General features: G+C 34.0%; 1 pseudogene; it reads left to right on the top strand.

Annotated features, from left to right (window-relative positions):
- The first annotated feature begins 4,695 nt into the window (after positions 1–4,695).
- Positions 4,696–7,153, top strand: LOC132296406 (uncharacterized mitochondrial protein AtMg00810-like; annotated as a pseudogene).
- The last annotated feature ends 18,327 nt before the right edge of the window (positions 7,154–25,480 follow it).

Genomic DNA, 25,480 nt, shown 5'->3' on the forward strand with positions numbered 1-25,480 from the left:
GAAATATATATATATATATATATATATATAAACTACCCCTTCCAGGATGTTCATTACAGACTGCTACGTTTTGAGGATGACTTATATACTTTTAAAGAAGTTCAAAATTTTAAAGTGTCTATAGTAGCAGGGACATATATTGGAACTTCTCCTATATGAATATAAGAAGTGGTGCCACTTCTAGCAAGGGTTATTATGGTTTACTCTTGTAAATGTTCATGAAATCAGATGAGCACAGGGCATAATAGTGCTAACGAAAGTATGAACATCTCATAGAAACTGGATATGATCATGCATGTGTGTGGTATTTTCGGTTTTAACATTAAGGAGACTTGGTTTAAGCCACGACCACCATTGTTCTTCGTTAAAACTTTGAAGTACTTACACAAATTGAAGGTTTAAATTGAGAGATACCTTCTTGTATACATGGTGATATTACTGTAATTTTGACTAGTAGTTATATATTACAATATAGTGGGGGATAGTTGAATATATTGTAATATATATATATATATATATATATATACAGATGAATATATGGAGTGAGATAAAGGTACTTAAGTGTGTTAACATAATTAGATTATAGCCATTGTATAGATTGTTACCATAGTTAGATTATATTATAGCCGTTGTATAGATTGTTGCCAAGATTATCGTATAGCCGTTAGTGATCTCTCACCTATTTATACCTCTCCTTATACATGATTTATACATACTTCAAAATGCAGAACATATTCAACATATATCTATGTTATTCTCTTATATTCAACATGGTATCAAAGCCATCGATTGATGGCCTGTACTGAACAATCTGTTAACTGTCGCCTTCTCACCATTGTATGACTTATATGTTCTTCATCACAATCTGCACCATTATTATTTTTATTATTTTTTCCTCTATATTATTCCTAAAATTGTTATTTGAAAATTTCATATTATTCCAAAAATCAAAACTCATATCTTTTTAGTTTGCATCACCCGCTGTTCCAGTTGGGTTCGCCGTTTGCAAGCTTCTTTGTCTTTTAGTTTCCATCACCCGCTGTTCCAGTTGGGTTCGCCGTTTGCAAGCTTCTTCGTCTTTCAGTTTCTATCACCCGCTGTTCCAGTTGGGTTTGCCGTTTGCAAGCTTCAGCCGCTGGCTCGCTGTCTCTCAACTATCAAGCTTACTCCTCCTCTCTCTCTCTACAACTGCTAACAGTCAACGACGTCCCGCCATCCTCGATGCCGCAGCTCTCTACCATTGCCACCACCAGCCAAGGTCACTGCTGAACCAACCGCCACCACTACCAACCGAGGTCACCGCTGTTCAGCCCGAACCAGACGCCACCACCAGACGAGTCAGCCACGACCGAACCAGCTGCCACCACCAGCCAAGATCACTGTTGTTCCACCACCAGCCGAGATCACCGCGCTATCTGCCCCAAGTTATCTCTGTTGCCGCCGCTGGGAATCCTCACCACCATCTTCAATCACACGCTACCAACTGTGATTAAATATATATTTGTCGGTGCTCTCTCCAATCTCATCTCTCTTATTGTACACAATTTTGGGGTAAAAGTACTTTAACCAAAAAAAAAAAAAAAAATTGGGGTAACAATAAGATTTTGGGCTTAGACAAGTTTGAGCCCACTAAATTTGTCTCTATAAAGATATATCTCACCTCTCATATTTCAGTTATGGACAGATCCGACAATTTCAATCCTATTGGGACTATTTTACAAGGTTGTTCAAATTATATCCTATGGTCCCAAGCTATGTCCAGTTTTCTTAATGGTAAGAAACTATGGCGCATTATTACAGATGATGTCTTCGAACCCGTGTGACTCGAAACAGAAACAACAAAAAAATATGGTGATCATCTTGAAGAATGGGATAGCAAAAATCATCAAATTATTACTTGGTTTCTCATCCATCAGTATCAAATTTGGCCGATATAATTCTGCAACATCCATCTGGGATTTTTTGAAGAACCGTTACACCACTACTGATCTCGCTCATCAATATCAACTTCTGACCAATCTTCACAGTAAAACTCAAAAGCCTGGTCAATCTATCAGTAATTTTGTCTCTGAAATACATGCTATTTGGGATCAACTATCTCTTTCTGAACCTACTTGGTCGTGTGCTTCTGATGCTACAAAGTTTACTAATTATCGAGATCAGCAACGTGTCATCATATTTCTCATGGCTCTTCAACCCTTATTTGAACCAGTTTGAGCCTCTCTTCTTCATCGACACCCTTTGCCTACCTTAGAAGATGCTATAACTAAGCTTCTTTTAGAGGAAACTCGTTTAAGTACATTTCAACCTTAGGCTCCAGATGCAGTCCTTGCTACTCATTATCCCAGAAAAAAACCGACTTCATCTTTCTCCTCTCCAAAGGAGTGTAACTACTGTCACAAAACTAATCATGCTTTATTAACTTGTCCCACCAGAATATGCAAGTTTTGTCACAAGGAAGGCCCAGGTCACTACCATAATGATTGTCCTAAGAACTGGCAATCTCGCACCAATTCTTTCAGAGGTTCTTTATCCAGCCACAGTCATCCATCTTCATCCATCACTGTTGTCACTACTGAGGGGTCCTGTCCTCCAGTTCCTACAGTCACAACAATGTCCACCAATGATATCGAAGCTCTCCTTAAGCAGATTTTCTCTAATAATGGTACTCCTCCTTCCACTGCTCTGTCTGTTACCTCAGGTAATTCTTGGTTTTTTTATTCTGGCTGTTGTAATCACATGACCTTTGATTCTACAATGTTTTCTTTCCATCATCCTACCACCAATACACCTACAATTCATACAGCTGATGGATCTCACTTATATGTCAATCACATTGCTCAAATTTCTACCCCCAATGTCTCACTCTCAAATGCCTTTTATATACCAAAACTCACAATTAATCTTATCTCTGTTGGTTAGATATGTGAACTTGGACTTAATGTCATATTTTCTTCTTCCAGTTGTCATGTACAGGATCTACAGACGGGGTAAACCTTTGGGACAGGATGTAAAGTGGGACGCTATTTAAGCCCATCCATCTCCACATTCATTCTCATCGGCTCTCTACAATTTCCACTGTTGCTTCAGCAACCTTTACTCCTTCACTTAGCCTCTGGCATTCCCGATTAGGTCATGTGTCTATTGGGCATTTACGCTTCTTAGTGTCAACTGGTCAATTAGGTCCAGTTAAAAATGATGATGTAACTTATTTACCTTGTGAACTTACTAAACAACCTGCTTTACCTTTCAATAAAAGCACGTCTATTTCATATGCTCCTTTTGATCTAGTCCACTCTGATATATGGAGACCTTCTCCTCACAATATAATAGGGGATCCCAATACTTTGTTATCTTTATCAATGATTAGTCACAATTTACCTTGCTATATCTTATGAAAAATCACTCTGAACTACCCCAACTTTACTATGATTTTGCAAATATGGTCAAAACCCAATTTTCACGATCCATTAAAATCTTCCGTGTTAATAATGCTATGGAGTACAATGAAACAAATTTTCTAAAATTTCTTCGACAACATGGCACAATCTCTCATTCCTCTTGTCCTGGCACATCTCAATAAAATGGGCGAGCTGAACGTAAACATCGGCATATCTTAGACACTATACATTCTCTGCTAATATCTAGTTCTTGTCTTGAGCGTTTTTGGGGGGAAGCAGCTCTTACTGCTGTATACACAATCAACCGTGTTCCAATGCCTATTATTGGTAATCAATCTCCCTATAAACGTTTATATGGCATAATTCCGGCTTATAATCTTTTCAAGGTTTTTGGATGTGCTTGTTTTGTCTTACTTCAGCCTCATGAACGTACCAAATTAGAACCTCGCGATCGATTATGCTGCTTTCTAGGTTTTGGAATTAAACACAAAGGATATAGATGTTGGGATCCCATTTCCAAACGTCTTCGTATCTCTCGTCATGTCATCTTTTGGGAACATAAAATGTTCTCTTCTCTATCTAAATTCCATCTATCTTCATCTTTTACTCCTTTTTCTTTACTGATTCTTCAGTTGCACTCTTCCCGGATGACACAAATTTAATATCATCATCTGAGAATCCAAACACTACTTCAGACACCCCGTCACCATCCAAGCTCCCACAAATGGCCTTACCTAATGAATTTGGTTCATCTGAGATCCCAAGCATTACTCCAGATCCAATGTCTTCATTTGAGCTCCCAAAAATGGCCTTACCTGATGAATCTATATCTTCTGATGATCCTACCATTGGCTCTTCTCCGTCAGATATCATCACCACTACTAAACCTTCCCGACAATCCGATCGGGTGAGAAAACCTCCTAGTCATTTATGTGATTTTCAGTGTTTCTCCACTATCATGTCTCATCATGAACCTCAATCATACCATACGGCTAGTTCTAGCCCACTTTGGCAGCAAGCTATGGCAAAAGAATTACAGGCTCTCGCACAAGCTCATACATGGGACATGGTTGCTCTTCCTTTTGATAAAACTGTTGTTGGCTGTAAATGGGTTTACAAAATAAAAACTCGTTATGATGGTTCAGTAGAACGATACAAAGCTCGTCTAGTTGCAAAGGGTTTTAACTAAGAATATGGCATTGACTATGAGGAAACATTTGCCCCTGTTGCTCGCCTTACTTCTGTTCGTAGCCTACTGGCTGTTGCAGCAGCCCACAAGTGGACATTGTTTCAAATGGATGTGAAAAATGCCTTTCTCAATAGTGATCTCATTGAAGAAGTATATATGAAACCTCCTCCAGGATATGATCATTCTCCGCAGAAAGTTTGTAAACTCCGTCGCGCTCTATATGGTCTTAAACAAGCTTCAAGGGCTTGGTTTGCAAAATTTAGTTCCACTATTAGAGATTTTGGTTTTACTTCAAGCTCATATGATTCTAGTCTTTTTATCCGTAAGACTAACTCTGGAATTACTCTTCTTTTACTTTATGTTGATGACATGATAATCACTGGAAATGATCTTGCACGTATCTCTGCACTAAAAAATTTCCTTAGTCATCACTTTGATATAAAGGATCTTGGGCCAGCTGCTGTGTCTAATTTTATTGAGAGGAGAATGCGTAATTTCATTTGGGGACATGTGGAAAATAAAAAAAAGATTCATGGTGTAAGATGGAAGAAGATTACTGCTCCTAAAGAGGAAGGAGGGCTGGGTTTGAGAAGAATTACAGATATAGATATTGCTGCTAAAATGTGTCTGGCTTGGGATTTCTTACTGTCTAAGGACAGAATTTGGGTTGCATGGTTTAGGAATTGCTATTTGAAGAAGGCTTCATACTGGAATATGGTTGTTAAAGGATCTTCTTCAGCTGTTTGGAGAAGTATTGTTGCTGTCCGAGATTTTATAAAGAGTAATTGCAGATTTCAGATTGGCAATGGGCAGAAGACAAAGGTATTCCTGGATCCATGGTGTGAAGGGAAGTTTTTGAGTGAGATATTCAATCGTAGAACGCTGGGATGTCTGAGTAGAGATAAGAATATTTGTATGAGTGCTATTATCACTGATGGCCACTGGGATGAAGGAATATTAGGCAACACAACGCAAGATTTGATGCAAGCATTCAAGAATCTGGTGATGATTACAGACGAGGATCAATTGCAATGGCATACTCCTCCTTTTGGGTTTCAAAAAGCTTGGGAAGCTGCTAGAGTGAAAAACCAAGAGGTGACTTGGGCTACTTTGTGTTGGAATGGTGGACGGCCGAGATGGTCAGTTCATGCTGTATTGATTATGCATCGGGCAGTTATTTCACATGATTTTTTGCAAAAGAGAGGGTTTGCATTAGCATCTAGATGTTATCTTTGCTATAATGAAGTTGAAAATGTGGATCATTTGGTCTGTGGGTGTGAATATGTTTGGAAGGTTTGGAGTTTTCTTTCACATGTTTGCTCATGGAACCTTCATAGAGTTTTTGCTTTGGCAGATTTGTTACTACAATTTGATCAATTTCAGAGAAAGGATGTCAAGAAAATAATACAAGTTTGTTTTACAGCTACACTATATTTTATATGGTGGGAGAGGAATAATAGATTACATGACAAGAGTATCAAAGAGGCTAAGGATTTAGCTAAGTGTATTCTTTGGGAAGTGTTGGATGTGTTGGGGGTTACTCTTCAAGACATTTGTAATTCGCTTTGATTGCTTTTTGTTTTATGTATTGATCCTAGGCTAGGATGTTTTTATTAGTGAGGGTATGCCCTTGCTTGATTCATTGTACTTTATTGATTATTTGAATATACTCCTTCATTTAGGAAAAAAAAAAAAGGATTTTGGGTGCCTCAGTTATTTCTTAGGCCTAGAGATTCTCTCTGATTCAGATGGTTATTATCTTTTCCAAGCCAAGTGTTGTTCTGATATTCTTGCTCATGCTGGACTCATAGATTGCAAGACAACTCCCACTCCCATTGAAACCAATGTCAAGCTCACTCCACTAGATGGTACATTCCTCAGTGATGCTACATTGTATCGACAGTTGGTTGGCAGTTTGGTATATTTTACTGTTACTCGACCTGACATTACTTATGCCGTGCATCTTGTCAGCCAGTTCTTATCTGTACCTCGATCTACCCACTATACTGCTGTACTACGCATCCTTCGATACACTAAAGGGACTATGTTTTAGGGCCTTCACTTTTCTTCTCACTCTTTACTTGAGTTACGTGCCTACTCTGATGTTGATTGGGCAGGTGATCTGATTGACCGACGTTCCACTACTGGCTACTGCTTCTTCCTTGGGAACTCTTTCATTTCTTGGCACAGCAAAAAGCAATATGTTGTCTCCAGGTCCAATACAGAGGCCGAATATCGTGCCCTTGCTAATTCCATACAAGAACTTATTTGGCTTCGATGGCTATTAACAGATATGGGTATTTCTCACTCCACTGGCACAGTTCTCTATTGTGATAATCGGAGTGCTATTTACATTGCTCATAATGATGTCTTCCATGAACGCACCAAACATATTGAAATTGATTATCATATTGTGCATCAACATGTTGCTCGGGGTACTTTACGTCTTCATTCTGTAACTTCCGCTGATCAGACCGCTGACATTTTTACCAAAGCTCATCCGCCAGGCAGATTTCGGGAATTAATTTCCAAACTCAAGTTGGTTTTTGCTCTACCACCTTGAGTTTAAGGGGGGATGTTAACATAATTAGATTATAGCCGTTGTATAGACTGTTACCATAGTTAGATTATATTATAGCCGTTGTATAGATTGTTGCCAAGATTATTGTATAGCCGTTGGTGATCTCTCACCTATTTATACCTCTCCTTGTATATGATTTATACATACTTGAAAATACATAACATATTCAACATATATCTATGTTATTCTCTTATATTCAACAAAGTGAATGTACCAACAGTCATATCTCTTGGGTTTTTACCAACAATCATGCCTATTGGATTTCTACGAAGAGACATGCCTATTGGATTTCTACAAAGAGACATGACTTTTGTATTGGAACTAAAAGTCACAACCTCTGCACCAAGAGTCATGTCTGTTGTATACACCCCTACGTACTTTATAAATAGGGGTGGCTAATTTAGATTTGATATACAAAAAAAAAATATGATCCTTACTATATTCTCTCCTATTCTATATTCAATCATTCTTACAACAGTTTCGACAAAGTGTTTAAGGGAATTCTTCTGTATTGCTAACGGAAGATTCCGGCTTTGTTGTATTCTGGAAGTGTTTTGCTACAAAACCTGTTAGTAAACTCAATTTGGGTGGGGACAAATAACACTTTAAGGAAAGTGAATACACGCCTCAAAGTCTGTATTTTGTTTGACATCAGTGTGCTTGAGAAGGTCTGGTTATCTCCAACAATTTCTAGATCTATTGTTTTAACAAAATCTTGCAATACATAATCTCTCAAGACCCTTATTTTACTAAAATTTGTCTCGCTCGATCAAACGTGACCCATATTATGGTTTGGGATAAAGGTTCTTTTTTCAAGCTCAACCTTGGAGATGACTCTAATTATGTTGATCGGTGTCACTGGCCATTGAGGTTCAGAAACAAATTTAACTTCTCCAAGAAACAACAAATTTTAGTGGGTTGTTGTAATGGCTTGCTCTATTTGAGGGATTACAGAGTTGAAAACACGTACAAACATTCTCTACATAAGCAATCCCATTTTGGGAGGATGTATTATCGTTCCTAAGCTCACAAGAGAGCCAAGATTTTTAACATACATGTTTGGATTTAGTGACTCAACAGGTCACTACAAAGTAATGAGATTTGGTTCAGATGTGATAACCCTTCACTCCGAGGTTATGGTTTATACTCTTGGAACTAATACATGAAGATGTGTTGGGGATGCACCATTCCCAAATTTCGTAATTGTATGGTGTGACGTTACTCTGAATGGGGTTGTTCATTTGACGATTGGGATAGGTTGTGAATATATATATTCATTTTGTATTGATGAAGAACAAGTCTGCCTTATCCCGCCTCCTCCCGAGTTGAGAAATACAAACACCCATTGTATGAGAGTGGGGTGGTTGCGAAATCGTCTCTCTATATACAACAATACCATGAATTATCTTGATATGTGGTTAATGAAGGATTATGGAGTAGCCGAGTCTTGGATTAAATTCCATATTTTGAAAACCTCAATTTCACTCGGGTTGCGTCAAGATTATGATATTTTCCCAATCACACTTTGGAGGGATGAAGAGATCTTATTTTCATGTGATAATGGTCTTCTAGTTTGTTATAATCATAAAAAAACGAGTTTTAGTACTCCGTTAATGGTTTATTACCGAAAAAGGAAGGTTAAAGGTGGTATATTACGGTTTAATGCACTTACCTATCGTCTAACTTTTTCTCACTCAAGGATGCTGCAAGCAGAGGAGTTTTGAGGATGGTGGATGTCAAGTCAAAATAGTAATGTACCACTTCCAATCCATCACTAAGGGCCCGTTTGGCATGCGTTTTACTTTAGGCATTTTGTTTTTGGCTAAAATAGAAACAGTGTTTTTATTATTAGAGTGTTTTGGCAAAAATCGGAAGCACGTTTGGAAACAATGTTTTGTTGTGGAAATTTCGGAAATAGAAACATGAAAAACATGTTTGGTAAGCCATGCGTTTCAAGAATTTTGAAAGCAAAACATGTTTGGTAACTCCAACTGTTGTAAATAATATTAATAATAAAATGTTTGGTTATCATTGTTTTTAATTTATTTTTATAAATTTTGAATATATTTATAAATTTATTTCTATATAAATAGTCTATATATTTTTAATAAATATATTAAAATTTGAACACACAAACACACACACACACACACACACACACACACATATATATATATAACCAAGGTGTAATTACAGAAACAACTGCTTCAGCGAGACCAATGTTTTGGCATCAACTTGAGTCTTGATGACATGTAGAGTTCAATCTTTTTACTGTGTTCTTATGATCTTGATATTAAAATCACCTTTTTCATTTCTAATCCATCTATTTTGAGTCAAACTTCACAAAACATCTATCAAGGAGTTATAATATGAAAAAAAGAAAAGAAAAAAAGAAGCACCCTGCTAGAATGGAAGCTTCTCAAATCATACTCATTCTTTTGTATTAGGAAAAATGACAAAGAAATTGAGAACAAATTAAATAGTAGATTAAATTAAACAAGAAATATAATTCAAAGTTCAAACACAATTCACTTCATTGTTTACAAATTTCGATAATAGGATTCAAAAACGAAGAAAATGATGCATAACAAATAAAAAGTTGTTTCCTTATGTTTTCCTTATAGGAGACATACTTCAAAAAACACAAATTTCACTTTCATGGAACAAACTTCAATAGTAGGACACATCATCATCATAACAGCACACATCACCTTCAAGAGAGTATCAACACACTACACATCTGTAATGGTAGAATTTAAGTTGAAAAATATTAACAATAATATCAGCAAGTAATAGTAAAAGCAAAATAGTAACAGCAAAAATGATATATATTACATATATATATTACAAGCTCACAATAGTAACAAATATATTACATATAAAAGAAAAAACATACCATCAGTTTCAGGAAGATCAAGAGTGCCCAAGAGAATTCCAGATTCGATGAGCAATAGTATTGACTAGAACATATAGACTAACATATTAATGTTCAAACATTCACTTAGACAACGCACTTAAACATTAATGTTCATGGCCTCCCTTAAATGAAACTGACATGTTAGGGAAACCACCGTTCAATAGTTCAAAAAAAAAAAAAAAAATGTGAGATATGACTTGCATTGTTTGTCTTAATGTTAGGGAAACCACCTATCACAACTATTGATACAGGGTTCATGAATGTCTAAAACTCTTATCGCTGAGTTTTTTTATTTTATTTTATTTTTATTTTTATTTTTTATTTTTATCAGAAGAAGTATTAATAACATTCTAAATATCGACATGTGCAAGAAATTAAGCAGTAGCAGTCATGCTGTCACGATTGCATTACATATTTAGTTGAAATTTGATGAACTCGATCAAGAAGGGCCCAAGCACATATAGCCCACTTATATTTGAGGAGTTTGTTATAATTAAATAATCAGTTTCTTTATTTCAATAGGCTCCATTAAGTAAAGACCAGAATGCTCAACAATAGTGGAGGTAACAAGATAAAAGTATTACTTGAATTGTTACCTGATAAAAGTATTCTCAGAATGCGTCGAGTCCCTTCCCTGCTATATAGCTGAAGCGATGAATGTCGAGGTCAACCTCAAAGTAATTGGGTCCCTGCATCAAACAAGAAAGCAAAAAATCTACACATCCTATCCATCAAGGGTAAGACACACTATCTAACAGTCTCGTAGAAATGTTTCACACTTCGAATGAGAAGAAAAAAGACAGGTAGCCGATTGTGCAAAATGGATGAACAAGTGGTTTTTATATCTATATGCATATTGGAGTTTTAGAATCCATTACATTGAGATTTTGAGTTATGGGATGTCGAGGAGTCTATATTTGGAATTATAAAGAGGAAAAGGAATTAAGAAAATAAGGAAGTATAAGCAATTAAAGTTTTAAAGAACGTTGCGTATCACAGAAGTTTTCACCTCTTTCACTAGAATGAAAGAGAAGGAAACACTCTACTATGTCAATTTTTCTAGGAGGCCAAATCTATATCAGTAGCTCTGTTTGGTTCCTGAACATGGAGGATAAAAAGAAAAAGAAAACGTCGAATATTACAAATTGTTTGACTTGTAGCTCAATCAAATTGAAAGGAAAATTTTTTTCCAAGATTCTGTTTAAAAATTAGGAATCTAGAGTGAATCAAAATTTTGACTCTTACAGGTTGATTCAAAATATATAAAAATTCAAATAAGCAATGCAAAAGATTCCAACTTTTCTTCTCTTTTCCTTAATCTTGGAAACAGAAAAGGAAAAGAAAAAAGAAAAAAAAGAAGAAACATAAGGATAACATGGAAATAACTTCAAAACGTATAAATTCTTTAGAAATTATGAAAATATTAATTGAAACACACAATTACCGGAAATGAAATAAACTTTTTAATCCTCTTCCTCAGGTTTTCCCAGCAACCAAATGATTTGAACTAAAAATCCCCAATATATCAGAGCAGCAACCAACAAAAAGGAAAAAAAAAATTTTGAAAAACAACAACAAAAAATCAAAGATTCACAACAGAAATTGTTGGGTTTCTAAATATAGTTGTAACCCAAAGGAAGCAGGAGAAATAAACAAAAAATGATTTAAAAGGTAATTTTTTCAGAAACAAAATCCATAACAATTAATATCAATTAAAGCACACAATTAACACAATCAAATAAATTTTCCTCAGTTTTTCCCAGTAACCAATGAAAAATAAGTTTGAAACCACAAATCCACAAAATAACAATGCAGCAACTAACCGAAAGCATTCATCATAAATTGTTCTGGATGTTCTAATCAACACATTACCAAAACTATGCAATTTCTTCCATCAATTTTTCCCAAAACAAATTAGAAATAAAATTAAACCACAAGCTTCTCAATAATCACAAGAGCAATTAATTTAATGGATCAAAACTGAAATTTAATCCACAAATATCAATACAAATGCAAAGAAATTTGATTGAAAAAACTAATCTGGGTAAACTAATAACAAGAAATGAACAAGAAATTGTTTCATGTGTACATGTCACATAAATAGGAACAATAAAATAAGACAACAACCAAATAAACCCTAATTTTAAGAACGTTGAACTTCTTATCTTAGGTTTTCTCATTTATTGGAACACTAGCCAACAAGAACCTCCCCTTCAAGAAACCCTAATTTTATATCACAGAATGACAAAAGCTATAAAATTCCATGTTCCTTTCTCATCTGTTTTCTAAGCAACCAAACAGTGGAAAATGCCAGAGACACCCTAATTTTATATCTCAGAAATACAAAACTATAAAATTTTATGTTCCTTCCTTTCTCTTCTGTTTTCTAAGCAACCAAACAGTAGAAAATGCAAGAAACCCCCTAATTTTATATCACAAATAGTAAAAACTAACATTTTATGCTCCTTCCTTTCTCCTCTGTTTACTAAGCAACCAAACAATGAAAAATGCAAGAAACCCATGTCAAATTTCATGCCAAGCTAAACAAATGCAAACAAAGATTTCTTAAGAACACCAAATCCACATCAACACAATAAAGAACTTACAGTTTCCTCTACTTTTTCATCAACCAAACAGAGGGAAAATGCAAGAAACCCACCCAGACGTCAAACCTTACAGTTGCAACACAATTATGAGACTGAAATATCTTTTTTTCCTTCCAAAAAAATAGCAAATAATGGTTCAATGGAAGTTCTTGTAGAAGATGTTTGCACACAATCAGAGAAACCCACAAAAAAAAGGAAGACGAATACAGAACTGGTAGATATTAAAATAAATATTTTGGATTTAAAAGAACTAGAAACTATTCGGTTTTCAGAAACCCTCAAGAACACAAATAAATCCAGAAAAGCATCGCTTTTCAACGACTTCGTTCTTGACCCTTATTTCTTTGTCTCTCTCTGTATACTTTCATCTATTTCGCGCTCTCCCTCTCAGTAGTAGTTGCAGATTTGGAAGTATTAAGTAAAGCAAGATCAAATGAAACAACAAAGGAAAGGTCTTTAAACAGGAGAGAAATAGAAGAGAGAGTACTCACAATCGCGATTCCTTTTCGTCGCCTCCCAAATTGTCAGAGTCTAGGGTTTCAGAGGAGAGAGAAAATATCGTGCCGAATGTTGCAAATGCGTTTTAAAGTTACTTCCTCCGCTACAGTGTTAGACCCAACTTACTTCATCCGCCACAGTGCTTTTTATTGAGCTACAGTATTGAAACAGCAAAAAACACCGTTTTGGTGTCACACTTTTGGGCTCAAATTTAGTACTGTTTAAAACAATGTTGTAGCACCATTTAAAACAAAACAATAGCTACCAAAAATGTTTTTGGGCCTGAAATGAAGCCTGCAACAAAAACACCAAAGCAAAACAGTTTACAAACAGGCCCTAAGTTTTTATTATTATTTTATAAACCTTACTTATATCAGTGTGCAGTGCTGTTAAAGTGGCGCGAGGCTCAGGTTTAACGCTTGGCACCCCTCTGATATTGTTTAAAAATATATAATGTTTCTATTTCTTAAACAAAAAAATAGTATTTTTGGCAACTTAATAAACAAAAATGAAAGTCAAGGCATACTATAGAAGGAATTTTGTACAAAAGACAAAAAAAAAAAAAAAAAAAAAAAAAAAAAAAAAAAAAAAAAAGAAAAAAGAAAAAAAAAAGATGAAAGAAAGTTCAAGAGTCAAAGTGTTAATCGAACAGCTATAAAATGAGATTGTGAGACGAAAACGAAGCCCTAGTTGCAGAGATGAACGACGAAGCCACATCATTTTTTTTTTCTCTTCTCCTCTAGATCTCTCCTCTCTTCTTATCTTTGTTTATATCTCTCTCTTCGTCTAGTTCTCCTCTCTTTGTGTCTTTTTTTTTTAAACATATTTATTTCTTTTTGTGCTTTGCTTTACCAATCAGAAAAACACATTTTGCTTTGCCTTTTATGAAAACTAATTTGTGCTATGTTTTATGGTTGTTGGATGCTTGTATAGTTGATGGATTTACTTTTTTGTATTTGATATTAATTTTTAGAATGTTGATATGACTTATGAGATATGAATGTTATTATGATAGTTTAATTTTTCAATTGTGCACATTACTTCACTCAGGCACACGCCTAGGCTCCAAAGGACCTCTAGCGCCTTGGTGCGCCTTAGGCCTTTAGTAACACTGTCTATGTGAAGTGGAGTTCATGTGCTTGTGCTAAATCAGTTGTTGTCTTCCTCGAATTAACCTGCCTGAGATATTATTGATGGAAATGTTTTATTGCAACATTTTCTGAAGAACCATATCTTCTTTTTTCTGCATATATTGGATTCAAAATTTGGATACAATTTACAGTGAGATAGATAGCGGGACTAATAATAATGTTTTGATTGAGAAAGTTTATTCTGAACTTCTTAAACAAAATTTCTTAGGTCGAGCATTTAAATGTTGTTCATGGGCTTGGGTGTAAATGGGTATTGTTGTATATAATTCTATGAGCATTTGTTCATGGGCGGGGTGTAAACGGGTATTTTGTTTTTCTTTTCTTTGTACCATTGAAAGTATGGTATTTTCTTTTTGACTGTGTTAGTTGTTTCTGATATATCTAGTCAAATTAGATTCAATTCTATATAGCTCACAATATCATTCAAATACTTTTGACCTTCTAATTAGTGTTTGGGGTTTAGGAAAATTAAAGATTCTTCTAAATAATAGTCAAAAGATATTTATGTTGTTTGTTTATTTTGTATATAATTCTATGACCTTAAGTTTCTACTAAATAAGTAATCAAAGTGTACGTACGTAGTAGTACTTTTGAAACTTGTTAACAATTGTTTTTTTTTTTTTAACTTGATTAATTGGTTTCACAACTTCTACAAGATTTATCACATTACTCCTATGCTCTTTGATGTCACCAGGGGGGAAAGAAGGAGACTGCATGTACGTGAAAGCGATTTTCTACATGGATGCTATTGCAAAGGAAGGATGTCTTTTAATGTTATTATGCTTTCTTATATTACAAATAAAATCATTATTATTATTATTATTTTTTTACAAGGTAAAAAAAAGTTAGAAATTAGATTAGTAAGTGCAGAGAGTTGAAATTTGACACTCCAAATTTCACTGAAGACACTAACTCACTATACTATCGAGGCAAAAAGCAAGGTCGACATTGAAGTATGTGTTGCGTTTTAATCTCCCTTAGATTCTATCCGTTTCTTCTCTACTAATTGATTTTCTTAAGGAAAGAAAACTATGTAGATCTTCAACTTTGAAGTCATGAAATTGATTTGTTTTATTTATTTATTTATTTATTTTTTATTTTTATTATCAAAATGAAGAAATTTATATATTGAAGAAAAGGATTCACCCCCTTACATCGACAGCTACACACTCTACTCTCTTGAATACAAAAGAGGAATCTCAAACACAAAAGCTCTAATTTTTCATTTTTCTTTTTTTTAATTTTTGTTAACTATTTATCTTTCTTATACTATAACATATTATTTTGCAATATTTTTTTCTTCTTTACTTCTTGATTGATTTGAAGAATCTATGTTTACTGTCCCCCGATTTAATTTCTGGCTTCGCTCCTAACTTGTCCCACATCGAATCTCCATGAGAAAGGACTTGGACGGTATGTAACACCTACCGATAGCTCAAATATTTGGGAGCTACAGAAAACTCATGAAAACAATTTTTAAAATGGGAACAGATAACTCATGTTCCAAAGAATACAAAAAGACAACGTACAGCATGAAACTTGTTCCACTGGGGAACTTCATTTGACCATTATTAAAATCAACAAAGTGAGGCAAGAATTTTTGGAAACTGGACTAATCCAACTTCTAAACAATAATGTATAAATTGACATGAATAAAACTGTGAAATTTAGCATTAAAAATTCATTGAAAACTCGAAAAAAAAAAACTCAGATGAATAAAACTGTTGAATTTTCATCACGATTTGAATGTGATCTACTGAACATGAATATGGAATATTTCAAGGAATACTGCCAACTCATGCATTAGAGGTAACAGGCCCGTTTGACATGCGTTTTGTATATGCTTCTTTTGTTTTTGGGCTGCTACAGTGTTCATTTTGTCAACAAAAATATGTTTAGTGCGACCTGATTTTATTTTACACCGTACTAAAATACTTCGTAAACAGTGGCCCAAAACTAAAACATCAAAAAGTTGTTTTTTCTTGTTTTGACAACTGTTCATGGCCCAAAACTATATTTTGCATGTTTCTGTTTCCGACTTTTTCACAGTAAAATATCATTTCCAAACGTACTTCCGATTTTTTTTTCAAAACACTCTTACAACAAAAACACTGTTTTTATTTTGGCCAAAAACAAAGCGCCTAAAACAAAGCGCATGCCAAACGGGAAAGGAACATGAGTTGCAAAATCAGTGAGTCCAAAATATTCATCAGACACCTGCAAGTCATCATAAAGAAAATCAATTGAACATAGAGAGCCGATCTTCACCACCTACATAGGAAAATTTTACTACCATTTCATTTTTTTTATATATTAACTACAAACCAAACTAAAAGGAAATATATATATAGATCTTTTTTCTAGCTGACTGATGGAATCATTGAGGACCACAATAAGCTTAATAGTGAAAGTGAGTTTACATCAATCTTGTAAAGGGGAAGATTTTCAACAAAAAAGAGAGGGAAAAATAAATAAATAAATAATAAATAATAAAAAATAATAAAAAAGAAAAAAAGAGTCTAAAGTAAAATAATCATTCATACCTCGTAATTTTGTTTTTGGTTTTTTTTTTTGGGGGGTAATTTGGGTAAGTTGTAAGACCTCGTAAAGTTCACTCAATGAAGATAACAGCAATGCAAACAAAAAGACATCAGTTTCATGACTTGGTAACCCAAGTTCTACATTGTTTCTTTTATGTAAAAAACAAATAAGCAGTGAAGAATAAATAGATTCAAGAGAAATTAAAATTCAACACTTTGATAACCTGATTCAAGAGAGATTAAAATTCAACACTTTGATAACCTTCTATGCAGAGAGAAAAATATACCCGAAAACCCAATATAAGAACAAATGGTTGGAAAAAAAACTTATATAAAATAGAGACAATATTCAATCAAATATCGTTTTTCTTTACCTTGCTGCAGAATCAACTCAAACAACTGGCGTGCTATGCAAAGGGTATTTCAAAAGTAGACTAAGAGAGCTTAAGGAGTGTAAGGTCCTCATACATAATAAAGGCTCCAATACAACTAGGAAGAGTAAAATATATAAGAAACAAACATAATATCAAAAGGCATTGTTCCTTTGCAATAGCATCAGTGCAGAAAATCGCTTCCACGTACATGTAGTCTCCTTCGTTCCATCCGGTGCCATCAAAGAGCATAGGAGTAAATGTAACTAGTCAAGTAGAAGTTGTGAAGCAAGCTAATCTAGTTTGAAAAGTACAATTGCTAATTAACAAGTTTCGAAAGTACGACAATGTACACCTTGATTATTACTTGGTATAAACTTACCGTCATAGAGCTATATACAACATAACAAAAAGGAAAAGAATCGCATAAATATCTTTTGAATCAGAAGGCCAAAAGGATTCGAATAGTATTCCGCGCCATATTTAATTGAATCTATGATACATCAGGAACAAATATGACAACCAAAAAGAAAACACTTAATTTGAAATAAAATGAAAAAGAAAAAGAAAAAAAAAAAATCTAACAGATCAACAAAAAGTGTATGACAAGAACAATAGATTTGATTGAATTCTCAAATCCTATGAGCAACTTGACAAATTATCCATTACATAGAAATGTCCATATGCCCTATTGATATATAAGTTGTTTAAAATTCAATAAAAATTTTCTAAAAAATTGCATCATCATTGGGAACAGCTAAGTTTGCAATTAAATCAATTAAATTTAACCTTTGCTAGCTAAAAGTTTGCAGGCTATATATTTTTGTGTCAAAGGATATTTTTGCAAGCAAAGGTTGTAATACCCCATAATTTCAGAACACGGGTTGATCAAGTCCGCGCACAAAATCAGGGGATATCAAAACAATTAAAGTATTTCAAACAAGCACATAGTACAAAATGAAATAAATAAATAAATAATACGCTGAAGAAAAACTAATAAATAAAATTTCCATTAATAACTCGTCAATGGGTACAACTCGAGAATCACTTAACTCAAGGACCCCTTAACCAAAATCCACTATCTATAAATCCATTAATAATTACTGAAGTAATAATATCTTACTTTGAAATAAAATAGAAAGAATAAATAAGTCAACTAGCTGCGGATCCTTAACCTTGAGACTTGAACTTCTAATAACCTGAAGAATAAATCGTGGGTTAAACCCTACGAGAAAGCTCTCTCTCTACTAGGCCTCTGAAAACCAAAAAGCAGATCATCTCGGATCAAAACCAAACCTCATAAAGTTTTGAGTTTAATAAGTATACACATATGTATAAATAATTATATACAATATAACCTTCACATCCATTAATAGGTTCACTAAGTTTCAAAACCATTAAACCATAATTAAAACATAATCCTACTTAAACCAATCCACAATCTCATTATGTTAAAGAGAAACCTTTTAACCTTAATTCCATTTTAAATAATTATTTAAATAATAAACCACAATCTAAGGAATAATTCATTTAATCCAAAACCGTATAACCACTAATGAATGATTTTATTTATTTAAATCACAAAGCAAAGATTTATGCTTTGGCAATTCATTCATGCCTTCTCCAATATTATTTTATTAATGTATATAAAATAATACACTAACTTGTAAATACTCGACTATTCTAATTTAAGAATAACAAATCATAATCCAACCTATACATACAATAACCATTAGTTTAGCATAGTCGTAATTTATTAAGACTATGCTAAACAAATCCATACTAGTTGCATGTATTTGCAACTTAACATCACCAACTTATATGCGTTGGGAAAATCACCATTGTTGTATTTTCTAGCAGCAAAAATACATAAAACCCGTTTACACACACATGACGTAAAAAAATATAATAGTGCCAACAACAGACTATTGCTAAATCAAACTAAATATGAATAACTCAAATAATTAGGTACTAACCTCCTCTTTATTGCTAAATCACGTATATACCCTTCACGAAAAAATGCTTTAGGTAATAACCTATTTCCCATTTTCGAACTCTAATATACGAGTTTACGATAACCTAACTATTTCACCCATTCTGCCAGCGCACATAAGATCTCTACAAAGAGTAATTTCCATAAATATATCCTTAATTAATGTAAGACTCATAATTCCACTTCTTTTAAACAACGATCCACGAATGAAAAATCTTAAAAGACTGTCCATAAAAATCCTTAAGCAATGTCATACCCACGGGCAACCTCAAAAGCTTTATTTAATACTCTCAATCAATCTTGGTCAAACCCCTAAACCAAATTACTTCTCAATATACTAAGCATTTTGTATCGTGTTGACGTTCGAGAATATCTGAAACTACATTCATCCTCCCTGAACAATATTGAGTGTAGAAGTAATAACTTTTCACAATTTAGTTATCTACTATATCTCGCACCTGCGTTTACTAGTGTGAACGTAAACTATCGATCGTCATAATCTATATCATTCAATCAGTTTCCACAATAAATATTGTCTCACTACATACTGATGTAGTATACGACCCTAGCACCTATGCTCTTGCCTCCTTAAACACCTCCCAAATCGGTGTCCTACCATTTGCTGATGATAAAACGATTTAATGTTAGGACGTACTAACGGACCGAATATAGAATACAATGAATCCTAAACTTAAACTCTAAGAAAAAGAGTATACAATGCGAAAGTCACACAATGAAAGAGACCCTAGGGATACTTGAACCTAAAGTGCTCTGATACCATCTGTAATACTCCCTAATTTCATAAAACGGGTTGATCAAGTCCACGCACAAAATTAGGGGATATCAAAATAATTAAAGTATTTCAAACAAGCACGGAGTACAAAATGAAATAAAAGAATAATAATATGCTGAAGAAAAACTAATAAATAAAATTTGCATTAATAACTCGCCAATGGGTACAACTTGGGAATCACTTAACTCAAGGACCCCTTAAGCAAAATCCACTATCCATAAATCTATTAATAATTACTGAAGTAATAATATCCTACTTTGAAATAAAATAGAAAGAATAAATAAGTCCTCCAGCTGCGGATCCTTAACCTTGAGACTTGAACTTCTAATAACCTAAAAAATAAATCGTGGGTAAAACCCTATGAGCAAGGTCTCCCTACCAGGCCTCTAAAAACCAATAAGCAGATCATCTCTGATCAAAACCAAACCTAATAAAGTTTTAAGTTTAATAAGTATGCACATATGTATAAATAATTATATACAATATAACCTTCACATCCATTAATAGGTTCACTAATTTTCAAAACCATTAAACCATAATTAAAACATAATCCTACCTAAACCGACACATAATCTCATTCTCTTTTAAAGAGAAACCTTTTAACCTTAATTCCATTTTAAATAATTATTTAATCATTTAAATAATAAACCATCATCTAAGGAATAATTCATTTAATCCAAAGCCTTATAACCACTAATGAATGATTTTATTTATTTAAATCATAAAGTAAATATTTATGCTTTGGCAATTCATCCATGCCTTTTCCAATATTATTTTATTAATGTATATAAAATAATATACTAAGTTGCAAATACTCGACTATTCTAATTTAAGAATAACAAATCATAATCCAACATATACATAAAATAACCATTAGTTTAGCATAGTCGTAATTTATTAAGACTATGCTAAACTAATCCATACTCATTGCATGTATTTGCAACATAACATTACCAACTTATATGCGTTGGGAAAAATACCATTGCTGTATTTTCTTGCAGCAAAAATACATAAAACCCATTTACACACACATGACGTAAAAAAATATAATAGTGCCAACAACAGACTATTGCTAAATAAAACTAAATATGAATAACTCAAATAATTAGGTAATAACCTCCTCTTTATTGCTAAATCACGTTATACCCTTCACAGAAAAATGCTTTAGGTAATAACCTGTTTCCCATTTTCGAACTCTAATATACGAGTTTACGATAACCTAACTATTTCGCCCATTCTGCCAGTGCACATAAGATCTCTAAAAAGAGTAATCTCCATAAATATATTGTAATGACCCGGTCATTTCCCTTCTTTTCTTTTTTCGGTAATTTTTTTTTTTTTTTTTTTTTTTGTCTTTTCCCTATTTCGTCCTTTTGTCGTTTTTCATTTTTCCTTGCATAACCTCATTTTTTGTGTTCGAATTTGATTCTGACTTTGCATACATCCATGATTTTTCATTTCCATGATATCTACATTTTCACTTTTGTAGAAAAACATGTTAATTGTTTACTTTCCTTGTAAAGGGCATGAATGCATAACTTTGGGTAATTACTCTAAACTTGAGGGGTTTTGGCGTAATTAAGTAAAGTAATTATTTTTCATCTTGGGGACTATTTTGTAATTTAATTTGGAAGATATTTTCAAAAAGGATCTTTTTGCAATTGTCGAAAAATGTGACAAGTGTCACATTCCTAAGGTGCCACTTGTTGGTTTTGTGGTGGAACCACTTGGGGGCTTAATCTCATAACACATGAAGGGTGGAGATTCACCCATTTGTTGGCCTAGGATTGGAACACTTGTTGGCATGGATGGTTGACAAGTGTAGGCTCAATGTTAAGTCTTGGAAGTTTACATAAGATGGTGACAAGTGTAGGCTTCACAATTGGTCTTGCAATTGTGTGTGTGAGAGAGGTAGTGCAAGAGCACCTAGTGAGTAGAGAATCCCACCATTTAGGTTAGGGTTTACACCTTTGTTTCATTTTATCTCTTTCCTCTCAAGAACCCTAACTTAAGCCACCATTGGAGAAAAGCTTGGTTAATAGCTTTCTTCTTCATTTTGGCCTCCTTCCACTCACCTTAGACCATTAAGCTTGGAATACATTATCTTCCTTTCACTCTTCTATACAAAACCCTAGTTTGGTTTTTCATTTTAAGCTTGGTTGCTTTGGATTATAAAGATTCAATTCTCTATTGAGGTAGGGGTGGTTGTATGTTTATCCTCTTTGGGTTTTATATATATTGGAGCTTGATATATATTGATTACATGCCTTTTTAAATTCTTGTATTAGCATGTAAATAAAGATTTTATATGATTGACTTAGGATTTGTGGATTAAAGCATGTATGTGACTTTTAAATTGTATAGGTAGGTTATTGTCTAATAAATTGCCTAATACTTATGATTCCATTGAGGTTTTATTATGGATATCTTAAGATTACATTTATGATGTTAAGTAATATAGATTTCATTGAAAGCTTAGTATGAAAATCTTGTGTGCGGCACTTATAATTACTTATAGGTAGATTACTATATTTCATGTTTTGCAATTATGGCCTATATTTATAGTAAATTGATATAACATGATGTGTAATATTATTAACTTGCCACTTTAGACATGTAACCTTAAGACATGGGTTGTGTGGTTTTACCCTACTTGTGCTTGGTAGGTAGTTTCATGCATTGAGATTGCATAAATGTCATGAACTTGTTAATTTTTTGAAATTTGTAAGGATATGAGATGTTGATGGCTAGGGTTTGGCTCTAGTACGGAGGATAGGAATTCTCCTAAGTCATAGTGCGCACTAGGTAGTACTTTGTGGGTCGTAATTACCCAAAATAACTTGTATGGTCTCGTGGCCACATATCCTAGTCTTTCCATTATTTGATTTCATATTACTTTCCAAGTTGTAAATCATGAATTTCTTGTGGCTTGTGATTTGGTAATCTTAGTTATAATGTGGTTAGTGTACTTGTCTTGTATACTTGGATGCTACGTGTTTATCGTTTCAAACATTTGTATAGCTTGAGATGATCCCTTAGAGTACTGTGGAAACATAGACGTTAGGTGGAATGCACCCTTGTGATGGTCTATGTTTGGTTCACATTATACTTGAAACTATAGGGTATGCGCATGCACCACATCCTACGAGTAACTTGATTACTCACCCTAGTTGTTTGGGTTATTTTGCAGGTAAAAAAACTTTGTTTTAGGATACATCACATCCTTAAGTTGCTTTGAAGTCTTAATGTAGTTTATTGTATTTTTGAAAACATGCAAGTGTTAGCATGTAGCATTATTTTGGTGCAAAATGCTATTTTTGTTTTGAAATATGTAATGTATACTTAAGTACACTTTTTGATGCTTAAATAACATATATGTGTTGAGGCCAAGGGCCAAGCATGTTTAATTTAGCACTTGTAGTCATTTGGTACCATCTTTGTTTTAAGAATGTATTTAAACAAACTTTGGAAGTTTAGCATGTGAGATTCTGTACATGATGTGTATGGGGCCATAAGCCGTTGTTTTACATATAAACAATTCATATTAAGGTTATTGGCATGTCTACACATCCATATCTCATTAGAAATCAGTTTTAAACATTCAATTTTGAACCAAATCATCATGGGAATCAAAGTATAGGTTGAACCTTAACACCTTGGGCTTACAACATGCCTTACAGCAGCTTTTCGAGGAGTTTCGGTCGACCGAAACTCTATTTCGGTCGACCGATGGCCTCAAGTCGGTCTACTGAACCAATAAACCTTTAAAAACATGTCTTCAAAAAGTATTCTATCCAGTTCGGTCGTCCGAACCTTTATTTCGGTTGACCGAAACTCCCCCCACGCGCCTGTCTTCCAAATTTTGTTCCAGCACTGATGGTCCAACTTTGAAAGGCCATAACTTCTTCGTTTCTAACCCAAATGGGGTGATTCTTGAGCCTAAACTCAAGGATTTTGAGTCAGCTTTCCAATGGTACCTATACCATTCTCAGATTTAAATCACAGTGGGAGTTAAAATTGGAGAGTATGGAAAACCTGTTAAGAGTTAGATTCTAAAATTTTGTAGGGACTTACATCTAATGTTAGGGAGTGTCCTAGATTTTTGTACTCCCAGTGGTTGAGTCATTAGAGTTCTATTTTAAATTAAAAGTGTATTTTTTTGCATTAATTATTATTTTTAATTATTAAATAGTAACGTCTTTCGTATTTCACCATAATTAGTATCTAAAGGCCCGTTTGGCATGTGTTTTGTTTTTGGCATTTTGTTTTTGGCTAAAACAGAAACAGTGTTTTTGTTGGAGGAGTGTTTTGGACAAAAATTTTGAAGCACGTTTGGGAACGATACTTTGCTCTGAAAATGTCGAAAATAAAAACATATAAAACATATTTGGTCACACAAATATATATATATATATATATATATATATATTTATTTTTTGGCATTTAATTTTTGCAATAAACTATTTACATGTTAGCAGTTGTAGAGAGAGGTGGGGCAAGTTTGAGAGTTGAGAGCGGCGGGCCGAATTGGAACAGCGGGCGATGGAAACTGAAAGATATGGGTTTTGATTTTTGCAGACAGATAGATAAACTGAAATATATGGGTTTTAAACTTCTGATTATTGTAGATTTTGTAGTTTTCAGTTGCACAGAGGGGGGGGGGGGGGGAGTTCAGGTCTGAGAACGAGAATAGAGATGGAGGCATTATTTATAGGTAATAATAGGTTTTGATTCTTGCAAATAGATAGATAAAGTGAAATAAATGGGTTTTGAAATTCTGATTCTTATAGATTTTGTAGTTTGCAGTTGCAGAGACAGAGAGAGGGCAAGTTCAGAATAGAGAATGGTGTTGTATTTGATAGGTGTTGTATATGTTTCAAGTTTGAATCCAGCAAATCCAGCTTCGATAGGTGTTGAATTTGATAAAACCCAGCAAATTGAGGGCCTAACTTGGATCGGTGGTGATGAATTTTTTTTGAAATCGCCCTTGAATCGCGAGAGAGTATCGGGAGAAGAGAGAAAATTTACCCAAATGACCTAAAATGTTTATATACTTGAAGCAAGTGTGTTTTAAGTTAAGCTAGCTGTTGTCTCCGTTACAGTGAATTTTATGGGTAAACAGTGCTGAAATAAGATAAAACACTATTTTGGTGTTTCAAGTTTTGGGAAATGTTTTACAACTGTGCAAAATGAAACATAACCAACCAAACATGTTTTGGGCTTCATTTGAACTACTGTAGCGGGCCTGAAACAAAAATAACAAAACAAAGTAGATGCCAAACAGCCCCTAATGGTTAAGTTAAGATTAGTCGGAGGGGTAGTCCGGGACTGACCCTATGATGACTTTTGGGTACGGTCCGGGACCTGCCTATTTGGGATTGCACTACCCTTTTATTATGGCTATGGGCTAAATGTGCCCTTATTGTGTGGACGTAGTCTG

This window comes from Cornus florida, unplaced genomic scaffold, assembly GCF_030987335.1.
Source record: "Cornus florida cultivar Cherokee Brave unplaced genomic scaffold, ASM3098733v1 CherokeeBrave_3.0.0_Hap2_Chr02, whole genome shotgun sequence".
NCBI classification, from domain to species: Eukaryota; Viridiplantae; Streptophyta; class Magnoliopsida; order Cornales; family Cornaceae; genus Cornus; species Cornus florida.